The 11,373-nt window shown below is 49.3% G+C and overlaps 1 long non-coding RNA gene across 1 annotated transcript in view; it reads left to right on the top strand.

Annotated features, from left to right (window-relative positions):
• Positions 1-10,972, top strand: part of LOC120367622 (uncharacterized) — a 45,673-nt gene extending 34,701 nt beyond the window's left edge. The window contains exon 5 of the long non-coding RNA XR_012518988.1: positions 224-10,972. This is a non-coding gene — a long non-coding RNA (uncharacterized LOC120367622). The remainder of the gene's footprint in view (positions 1-223) is intronic.
• The last annotated feature ends 401 nt before the right edge of the window (positions 10,973-11,373 follow it).

Raw genomic sequence — 11,373 nt, forward strand, 5'->3', positions numbered from 1 at the left:
TTCTTTCCCTCAGGGCTGCGCAGTCTCTGTTGAATTCCTCGCGGCTCTCCTCCTCGCTTCCCTCAACCATCCTTGGGTGGCCCTACTTGGTGGTAGGGCGTAAAAGGGAAAAGCACTTGGAATGAACGGCAGAGGGGCTGCCCTTTGAGGCATCACTTCTCTGGGTCTGTTTTCACATCTGTTCAATGGGTCTAATAAAATTCCAACCCTGTCTACTTTGCAGGGTTGCTGTGAACACACAGCCTCGTACCTGAGGGAGCAATGCCAGTGGAGCGTGAGGAGTTAGCGTCACCTTCAAAATGCCCTCTGGTTTCTGGACAGGGTACTGAAGCAGTCCAGCACTGAAGAGAGGCCGCCCACTGGCCAACTGCACAGCCATGTCACCTCGCCATTTTTCCAGCAGAGCCACACATCGGCCTTCCCCTGCCAGCCTCTGAGGGCCTCTGGGTGAGGAACCCAAGTCTACGGTAGGAGTGGGCACTGGGTATCATATTCCACAGAGCAGACCTTGCTCTAGTGAACACCGAGGGCCTCCCGAAACAAAACTCTCATGTCAGAGCTCAAAGTCGAGTCCTGACAGGGCAGGGAGGGGCGGAGTGACAGCCAGGCCTGGGGAGTGGACGCCCCTTCTGCCATGCATGGTGTGTGAATGAAGCCCCTGCTGGCATCGGGCCTGTGACATCCCCGAGGACATGGCTGCAGCTCCACCTGGACCCAGGGCGCAGGGCAAGGGAGCTGTGAGAGGGGAACTTGGAGCTCGCCAGTGCCAGCTGTTGTTCTGGGCCAGCATGGCATCTCGAGGGCTCACCACAAAAGAGACAGGCCACTCCCCCAGCTGCAAGTTCCCACTGGGAATCCAGCGGCATCTGGGGCCCTGCAGACAGCAGCCTGCCTTTCATGTGCGGAGTGGGGCCTGGAGGAAACATTTTCCGTGCCTGCTGCCAAATTTCCTCAAAGAACAATGCAAGAGAAGATGCTGTTTTGCAGTCCGGGAAGCTGGGAGGGGCGGTGGTGTAGGTTTCAGGAAGGTCAGAGGTCAGCTGTGCGCCTCTGGGAAGCTGCCCCCCCCAGTAGAGCAGGCATCCCCAGACCGTTCCCCTCCCGTGCCCAGGCCCCTTCAGGCCTGGAGCTGCAGGGCACTTGGAGTGGTTCTCGGGCACTTGGGCAGGTTGTAGGAAGTGGCTGCCCCAGCATAGATGGCTTCTCCCGCTTCCCAGAGCTGCGGGGTCTAGTGAGATGGGGGAAGGACCCTCTCGGTCATTGCTGCTGCCAACATCATCACAAGGCATATGTCAAACACTTGCAGGAGTCACCCTAAGATGTGTGAACCCGAAAGTATCCGAGACAGGTCTCAATCAATTAGAAAGTTCCTTTTGCCAAGGAGAAGGACATGCCTGTGACAGCCTCAGGAGGGCCTGATGATGCGTGCCCCAGGTGTGTGGGACACAGCTTGGTTTTCTACATTTTAGGGAGACATGAGGCATCCATCAATGTGTGTGAGATGTCCATTGGTTTGGTCCAGAAAGGTGGGTGCGATTCAAAGTGCGGGCTCCCACATCATAGGTAGATAACAGACAAACAGCTGCATTCTTTTGCTTTTTTGGAGATGGAGTCTCACTCTGCTGCCCAAGCTGGAGTGCAAACTTGGCTCACTGCAACCTCCGCCTCCCAGGTTCAAACCACTATCCTGCCTCAGCCTCCCAAGTAGCTGGGGGAATACAGGCATCCACCACTATACGCACAGCTTATATGTATGTATGTATGTATGTATGTATGTGTGTGTGTGTGTATATATATATATATATATATATATATATATATATATATATATTTAGAAGAGATGGGGTTTCACAGTGTTAGCCAGGATGGTCTCAATCTCCTTAACTCGTGATCCGCCCGCTTCAGCCTCCCAAAGTGCTGGGATTGCAGGCATGAGCCACCACACCCAGCCACAGTTGCATTCTTTTGAGTTTCTGATTAGCCTTTCACTGAATCTGCAGTTTACATGTGAGAGAGGCGTAGAGGAATAATCACTGATGCCTTAGTCTAGCTCAGTGAATCTGCATGTTTTTTTTGAGATGGAGTCTCCCTCTGTCACTCAGGCTGGGGTACAGTTGTGTGCTCTTGGCTCACTGCAACCTCTGCCTCCCAGGTTCAAATGATTCTCCTGCCTCAGCCTCCTGAGTGGCTGGGATTGCAGGCATGTGCCACCATGCCCGGAAAATTTTTGTATTTTTAGTAGAGACGGGGTTTCACCATATTGGTCAGGCTGGTCTCAAACTTCTGACCTTGTGATCTGCCTGTCTCAGCCTCCCAAAGTGCTGGGATTACAGGCATGAGCTACCATGCGTGGCCGAATCTGCGTTTTTACATAGACAGTAGGGCAAAGGGAGCTATCATATACGCGTTGGTCTCACAGAGGAATGACTTCGAGTTCCGCCTGTTCTTTGTCCGCAGGAATTTCCCTGTGGGTAAGTTGTGAGCAAGGTGTGTGGAATTTGGTCTGTGTAGCAACCATATTTAAGAATAAAATGGGAGGCAGGTTTGCCTGATGCAGTTCCCAGCTTGACTTTTCCCTTTGGCTTAGTGATTTTAGGGTCCCACAGTGTATTTTCCTTCCACAGATGTTTTATAAAGACACCATCTCTGCCTTCTAGAAGATTCTAGTCTACATGGAAAATGCAAGCAAGCATGGCAGAGTGAAAGGCAGTGCTGTGGGTTAAGACCAGGGACTCTGGAGTTTGCTGCCTGGTCTGAATCCTGACCTAGTTACTTATAGGTCATGTACAATGCCTCAGTTTCCCCTCCAAAAATGAGGATGAAGCTAACAACAGCATCTCCTTTATGGAGTTGTTATAAGGATGAAATGAGTCACTGTTTGCAAAGCCCTTAGGATAGCAACTGGCATCACACACCTACAGTGTTTGCAAAACAAGTAACACATGAGTAAAAGAAAAAACGTGGGCCATGGCAACTGGGGTGAGACCACACTGGGTTTTTAAGATGAGGTTTGGCAGGTTTCCAACACAAGGGTTTTCTTTTTCTAAGCATAGTTTCAATTGCTCCAAATCTGTTTTGGGTTTGTGGGAAAGGCAAATGGGAAAGAATGCGGTTCTGAAATGCAGGGAACTTCACAAAGCTTTAAAAGACCATAGCTTCACCTTCCCGGAGCAACTCCTGAAAACAGAGACCTGTGTTTCTGCAAAGCACTGTGCAGGCCACCTCTCCAACAAGTCTGGGTGGAGGGAGAAGTCTCCAGGCTCTCCTGAAATCAACACTGATGTGTTGGTGGGGAGAAACTAAGAACAAGAGGACCTGGCTAAGGTCCCAGCCTGCGACGGTGTCTGGGCCGACATGCCGGCTGCCTACAGAAATCTCTTCTAGAGACTGAGCTGGAGTAGAATTTCTCCCGTTTGAACAAGCAGATGATATACGATGTTCCATTCTCATGGGGTAGTGCCCTGTCCAGTCTTCCCAAGACCCAGTGGCGAAGAAGAGGTTTCTAGCTAAGGAAGGGAGACAGGGGTGGTAGCTTCCCACGGCTCCCGCACATGTTGGGTGTGAAGCTGGCGGTGGAAGTGTGTTTCCTCAGCAGCTGTGGGTGCTCAGGATACTGGGCCTCTGGGGATCACCCAGCACAGCAGCCCTTCCTTAGTGGGGCTCTCCAAGGGCCAGAGGACCACCATGGGCTGTGCTTGTGGCCTCGGCTGCTCTGGGGAGAGGGTCATTGGTCCCTCTTACTCACCTCCTGTTGGGAGTGGCCAGGCACAGCCTGACCATACAAGGTGACTAGGAGTTTAGGTTCGAGTGTGTTGAGGGTGGCCAGGCATTCTGAGTCTGGGGCCCTCCAGGCAAAAACAACTCATCAAGCTTTTGAAAGCAACAGCTGAGTCACTAATACCAGTAGCAACCACGATTTGTACTTTCGGTGTGCCAGGCATTCTTCTAAGTCTAACCTAAAGTCACTGACCTCAACATTACACAGCCTGATTTATACAATGACAAACATTTTAAATGCTGTACTGGAAGGTGAATTCAAACTGCGTCAGTCAGCTTGACTTCTACGACCCCACACGCTTTCCCTGAGGGATGCTCAGCCACCAGGCAAGTGACACCCTGGCATACGCGCCTCCTGCTGGCATCTGTGTTCTAAGCTACTGTGTCCCTGTTGATGTGCACGTGAATGATTTGAACTCTATAGACAATTTCTTTTTTTTTTTTTTTTGAGATGGAGTTTCATTCTGTCACTCAGCCTGGAGTGCAGTGGCGCGATCTCGGCTCACTGTAACCTCTGCATCTTGGGTTCAAGGAATTCTCCTGCCTGAGCCTCCTGAGTAGATGGGACTACAGGTGTGTGCCACCACACTTGGCTAATTTTTTTGTATTTTTAGTAGAGGTGGGGTTTCATCATGTCAGCCAGGCTGGTTTCGAACTCCTGACCTCAAGTGATCTGCCCGCCTCGGCCTCCCAAAGTGCTGGGATTACAGGTGTGAGCTACCACGCCCAGCCTCTAGAGACAATTTCTGTTCAGCCAACCTTTCCTAAATCTTTCTTAAAATTGTTGGTTCCCACTTACTGTTCCAGTCAAATATGGTCTGTTTTATGAATACCAATTTTGTCACCTGCGGCACATATGCCCTCCCTGGAAGCTTTGGGTCATTTGTGGATTGGGACAGCATGTTTTCACTGGAGCCACTGGGTAAGGACAGTGGAGGAGCAGGCTGGGCAGACACTTCGTTTAGGTGCGAGCTTCTACTCAGCCACAGATCTGTCCACTGTGCACTCCATCCAGCCTGTTGTCCCAGAGCTGGTGATAGGGGAGTTCCAGGACATCCCTGGTTCCTCGGCTGTCCCTTCTCTTAGCTGAGCCCTTCCTCACCTTTCCTCCCAGATCCCGTTCCCTCCGCTTACTTGTGGGGCATCTGTGGGGACAGTTTCTGAAACCGGAGCCGTGGGCCAGCATTCCACCTATTGTCTGCAAGCTGGCAGAGCAGAACAAACCTGCCTGAGATTCTCATTATGGCTTGTGATGTGGGAGACAGGCCAGCTGCAGCTATTGCCAGGGTAACCAGTGGTGCAGAGAAAGGTAACAAAAAAGAGCCTGGAGCCTCTTGACCAGACTTGAGAAGTCAAGGAGTGGCGTGGAGGGGAGGGCGAGGGACTGCCATTCAGGGGCATCAACTGTTAAAACAGTCAACTGCAATCTCTCTGCCCTGCTCCAGGCCGGGACAGCCCCCAGAACAGCGCCCTGCCATGCACTACCAGCATGTGCCTGCTGTGTATCTGTGTTGTCAGGGGTCCATTTGGCCCTGTGTAGCCTTTTCTGTTTTGTGCATTTCCCTGCTCACACTTGAACGTCTTCAGTTCCTTCCTCCCTTTCTCTCATCCTCGTCTGGAGCTCCTTTCCTTCTCCTTTCCCATGGACGAGAACATCAGCCTCAAAATATTAAAAGAAAATTAGCTAGGTGTGGTGACACCTGCCTGTAATCTAGTTACTCAGGAGGCTGAGGTGGAAGGATCCCTTGAGCCCAGCAGGTGGAGGCTGTAGTGAGCTGTGATTGGGACACTGCCCTCCAGCCTGCGTAACAGAAAAAGTCCCCATGTCTCTAAAATAAAAATTTAAAAGGTCGAAAAAAAAACATAAATAAGGCACGGGAGGGACCTGATGGTGGTCACGTTGGCAGATCCTTCCTGCAGCCTCGGTACCTAAGTGGCCAATGGGCAAAGGCGGTGAATTCAACCTGTCTAGATCACGTGTGATGCATTGACTGGGGAGTGATTTGTGACAGGTCCCATGATTTCTTTCTAGTTACCCACTGGACACCTTGTGCTGCCATATCCTGGGGAGCCAGAGGGAGGCGTTTTCCTTTGAAAGCTTTGAGAGTCATGGCCAAGCCCTCCTTTTCTCCTTGGTGTCCCTCCCTGACCCCACCCAACATCTCAGGAGTCAACCTTCATACAGACCTCAGCTGTGGCTGTTTTACTTACTGAAGAGGGAACCCCCTACACGTTTGCCTGAGCGCAGGCTTCGACCCTTACCTCACTTTTGGGATCCAATCTGCAGGCTTTTTTTCTCATCCCTTAAGGATGCAATAACCTTATGTGTCTCAAAATATCCTGATCAGAAGAATCACTCAGCAGCTTAGAGCGCAGATTCCTGAGCCCTGTCTCAGACCTACTGAATCGGAAACTCTGGGGAGGTTGTCTGGGAATCTGTTTTAGAAAAACTGCCCTGGTGAGGCTCGTGTTAGGGGAGGTTTGGGGAACCAAGGCCAAGTGCTGTCTTCCGCCTCTTGGGCTCAGTACTTCAGTTCTGTCTTTGGGGCTCGGGGTACTCTTTCATTTTCATTTGGAAGCTGGAACCGATCCTCACAGCTCTATCATCCTGCCCACAGACTTCCCAGGCCAGGGAGGCTCTGGGGAGGCATGGCCAGCCTGGTGCTGGCCCAGTGTGGTTGGGACTGGGTCATTTGCTCTCCCTGGAAGCTTTGGGTTGTTTGTGGATCTGGACAGCGTGTTTTCACTGAGGCCACTGTCGCCCATCACTCACCATGCTGTGGATATTGCATCCATCCATGCCTGTCGGCTCACGGCAGCTTAAGCCCTAGAAAGAGCAGATGGGAGAACGTTAGCTCCGTGTGCCCACCAGGAATCTCACACCTCCTGGCTGTAGGAGCTGGGTGGGAGGTGACCTAGCTTTGGCGTAAGCTGCCACCTCTTCATCCTGCAACCCTCAACATGCCATTGCTCTGTGGCATCGTGGCAGCACCGCATGCCACAAGGAGCACAGGGTTTGGAGGTCAAAAGCTCTGGTTGGCTGCCACTTGGAGCACTTATCTGTCAAACATGGATAACCACCAACTTCACAGGGTTGCTGTGAAAATTGAGCATGACAGACTTCCAGCTGAGAGCTTTGCAGCCGAGAACTCAATGTACGTGGCTTCCCTTTCTGTTCATCTTCTCTCTTCCTGTTCAGGTACAGGCTGATTCATTAAACCTCTCTCACTTCTTCTTTTGGGTCCCATTAAAACGCTTCTGAAGAAAGGCCAAGATACAAAAATCAATTGTGTTTTCATACAGTAGCACCAAACATTTGGGAACTGATATTTAAAAAACCAGTTCCATTTACAGTAGTGTCCAAAAACATAAGATAATTAGCAACAGATGAAAAAAAGATGGGAAATATTCAATACTGAAAAAATAGATGGGAAACATTCAATACTGAAAAAATAGATGTTGCTGAAATTGAAGTTGTAAATACATGGAAAGATATACTATGTTTATGGATCGGACTACTCAGTATTAATTTCTCAATACCCCCTAAGCTGAGGTATGGTTCGACACAATCCCAATAGGCTTTCATTTTAAAAAATATAAATTGACAAATGAATTTTAAAATTTGGAAATTTAGAGACTTAGAATAGCTAAAACAATTAAGGGAAAGAAGAAAAAGTTGGAGAGCTTACATTACCTGACATCAAGTTTTACTGTAAAGCTAGATATTTAAATAGTGTGGTATTAACATAAGAATAGACAAATAGATCAGTGGAGTTCAGAAATAGACCCACACTGACGTGGACAAGCGATTATTGACAAAGTTAACGCAGCAATTCAACAGGGGAAAGATGGCTTTTTCAATAATGGTGCTGGTGGTTGGCCACGGTGGCTCATGCCTGTAATCCCAGGACTTTTGGAGGCCAAGGCAGGCGGATCCCTTGAGGTCAGGAGTTCGAGGCAAGCCTGGCCAACATGGTAAAACCCCATCTCTACTACAAATACAAAAAATTAGCCAGGCATGGTGGCTCACGCCTGTAATCCCAGCTGCTATGGAGGCTGAGGCAGGAGAATCACTTGAACCCGGGAGGCGGAGGTTGCAGTGAGCTGAGACTGCACCATTGCCCTACAGCCTGGGCCACAAGAGCGAAACCTCATCTTAAAAAACAAAAAACAAAAATGAAAAACAAATGGTGCTGGAACAACTGAATATCAAAGGCAGGTGTCCCCAAACTTTTTACACAGGGGGCCAGTTCACTGTCCCTCAGACCGCTGGAGGGCCACCACATACTGTGCTCCTCTCACTGACCACAAATGAAAGAGGTGCCCCTTCCTGAAGTGCGGCGGGGGGCCAGATAAATGGCCTCAGGGGGCCCTCGAGCCGTAGTTTGGGGACGCCTGATCTAAGGGAAAAACAACTTTGATTATTCCCTCACCATAAACAAAATTAATTCAATATTGGTCATAAGCTCAAATACGAAAGCAAAACCCATGAAAGCTTTTTGAAGAAAATGGAAAATGAAGGATAATATCTTTGTGGTCTAGGAACAGACAAAGATTTCTTTGTTAGAATACAGAAAAGACTAACCGTGAAATAAACAGTTAATGAATTAGACGTCAAAAAAATTAAAAACTTTTGCTCATCAAAGCAAGCCTCATAATGGACAAGCCACAGATTTGGAAAAATATTTGCAAAACCTGTACCTTACAAAAGACTTATGAAAATTTATAAAGAACTCCTACAACCTAATAATAAAAAGACAAACAGCCCAATTAAAAATGGGCAAAAGACTTGATGACTCCTCCTCTTTACAGAAATATATTCAGGGTTGGGGCAGTGGCTCACACCTGTAACTCAACATTTTGGAAGCCTGAGGTGGGCTGATTACTTGAGGTCAGGAGTTCAAGACCAGGTTGGTCAACATAATGAAACCCTGACTCCACTAAAAATGCAAAACTTAGCCAGATGTGGTGGCACACGCTTGTAATCCCAGCTACTTGGCTGGCTGTGGTGGGAGGGTCACTTGCACCTAGGAGGCAGGAGTCACAGTGAGCCGAGGCACTGCCCTCCAGCCAGGGCACAGTTTGAGTCTCCATTTAAAAAAAAAAATGCCAGGTGTGGTGGCTCAAATCTGTAATCCCAGCACTTTGGGAGGCTGAGGCAGGTGGATCATGAGGTCAAGAGATTGAGACCATCCTGGCCAACAAGGTGAAACCCTGTCTCTACCACAGAAAAAAAAATACAAAAATTAGCTGGGCGTGGCAGCACGTGCCTGTAGTTCCAGCTACTATGGAGTCTGAGGCAGGAGAATTGCTTGAACCTGAAAGGCGAAGGTTATAGTGAACCGAGATGCACTCCAGCCTGGGTGATAGAGTAAGACTCCGTTATGTGTATATATATGTGTGTATATATATAGATTCAACTGGCCCATAAATACATGAAAAGATGTTCAACATCGTTACTTATTAGAGCAATGAAATGAAAACCATAATGCAATACTACGCCCCTCACTAGAAGGGCTAAACTTAAGAACCTTTACAATATCAAGTGCAGACAAGGACAGGGGCAACCTGAACTCTCTCTCATGTGTGGCTGGTGTGACCACCTTGGAATAGGGTTTGGTGTTTATAAGTTAAACAGATACCCACCCTATGACCCAGACAGCCCACTCCTAGAAATCTATGAAAAGGAAATGAAAACATACGTCTACAAAAAACCTATGCACGAATGTTCATAGCAGCTTTATTTATGATAGTGAAAAACTGAAAGCATCCATCAGAAGGAGAATGGATGAACACATTCTGTCATATTCACGCAACGGACTCCTACACCACAGTAAAAAGAACTAAAAATAAATGAATGAATCCTGCAGACTTTGCCCTGAGCCAAAGAAGCCAGACACAGAAGAGTGCATGGATGTGTGTATGCTTCCTTTTTTTTTTTTTTTTTTTTGAGATGGAGTCTTGCTCTGTCACCCAGGCTGGGGTGCAGTAATGCAATCTTGGTTCACTGAAGCCTCCGCCCCCTGGATTCAAGTGATTTTCACTCCTCAGCCTCCCGAATAGCTGGGATTACAGGTGCCCACCACCACACCTGGCTAATTTTTGTATTTTTAGTAGAGATAGGGATTAGCCGTGTTGGCCAGGCTGGTCTTAACCTCCTGACCTTAAGTGATCTGCCTGCCTCGGTTTCCCAAAATGCTGGGATTACAGGCATGAACCACTGCACTCGGCCTTGCTTCCATTTAAACAAAGCCCCAGCTCTGTAAACCCAGTCTGTATTGAGAGAAATCAGATCTGTGGTTGCTGCTGGGTGAGAACTTGGTCAGGAGGAGGCCAGGCAGAACTTTCTAGCGTGATAAACATGTGGCACATGCTTGGTAGGAATGTGAGTCACATGCATGGATTGTACATTAAAATGCACTGAACTATACATGTAAGTTTTCACTGTACTTAAATTTTACTTCTGAAACACCGTGAATAGATACTGACCCTAGTGAGTAGGTTGCTTTTCTCAGTGGTAGGGGTTAGCAATTCTGAAACCCTTTCTGTTACCAGAGGTTTGAGCAAGTGAGAAAACCTAATAAAATGGGAGCCAGGTTTCTGGCTAGAAGGGCAGCGTGTCTGTGACCTTCCGCTGGTTCTCCACAATGGCCTTGGGGTCCGCCTCTGGAGCACCTTGGCTGTGGCTGCCCCCAGCCCCTCCCAAGTGGTGGTGGGTGGTGGGGACAGGTCTCATGTGTGTTCATGAAGCCCGCCCAGAACTTCAGCACCTTTAACATTGGGCACACGCTGAGCTGTGAGTAGGGGACAGAAGTGCTAGAAGAGGGACGGAAGATAACTGAGGCCTCCTAACGCCTGGCCCACGCAGGTTTAGGCATGCGTCAGTTTCGGGGGATTTAGGCATGCGTTGGTTTTGGGGGGGTTTAGGCATGCCTCAGTTTTGGCTTCCTGCCATGAACATCACGCCGTGTATTTCATTATGCAGATTTTGCATTCATTCAGGTTGCTTGCTTGGTTCATAGACACGCCCTTTACTTTCCTGGGAATGATGTGCTGAGGAGCAAGGCATGTGCGGGGTGTGGGTGCGTGTGGGTGTGTGAGTGTGTGTGAGTGTCCAGGAGGTGTGTGTGTGCGCGGGTGTGCAGGGTGTGTGTGAGGTGTGTGTGTGCGGGGTTTGTGTGCATGTGTGGTGTGTTTGTGTGGGATATGCGTGTGTGTGGGGTGTGTGTGTGGGGTGTCTGTGCATGTGCGGGGTGTGTGTGGAGTATGTGGGGTGTGTGAGGAGGTGTCTGTGCATGTGCGGGGTGTGTGGAGTGTGTGTGTGGGTGTCTGTGCATGTGCGGGGTGTTTGTGGGTGTGTGTGTGTGCGGGGTGTAGGTGTGTGCATGCGCGCGTGCATGTGTCTGAGTGTGTCAGCACATGCTCGTGAATGTGTACAAGACATTGGTGACACGGGGCCTCGGGGGTGGCTGAGCAGGTAGAATGGGTTACTCGAGTAGCATTTGTCCCATGTGCGTTCTCCGTGCGGGCTGTGCCGGGTGTTCACGCTCCAGTGTCAGCATCTAAGCCTGTGCACACTCGCGGGGGAGCTCCGAG

This window comes from Saimiri boliviensis, chromosome 8 (assembly GCF_048565385.1).
Source record: "Saimiri boliviensis isolate mSaiBol1 chromosome 8, mSaiBol1.pri, whole genome shotgun sequence".
Classification (NCBI taxonomy): Eukaryota; Metazoa; Chordata; class Mammalia; order Primates; family Cebidae; genus Saimiri; species Saimiri boliviensis.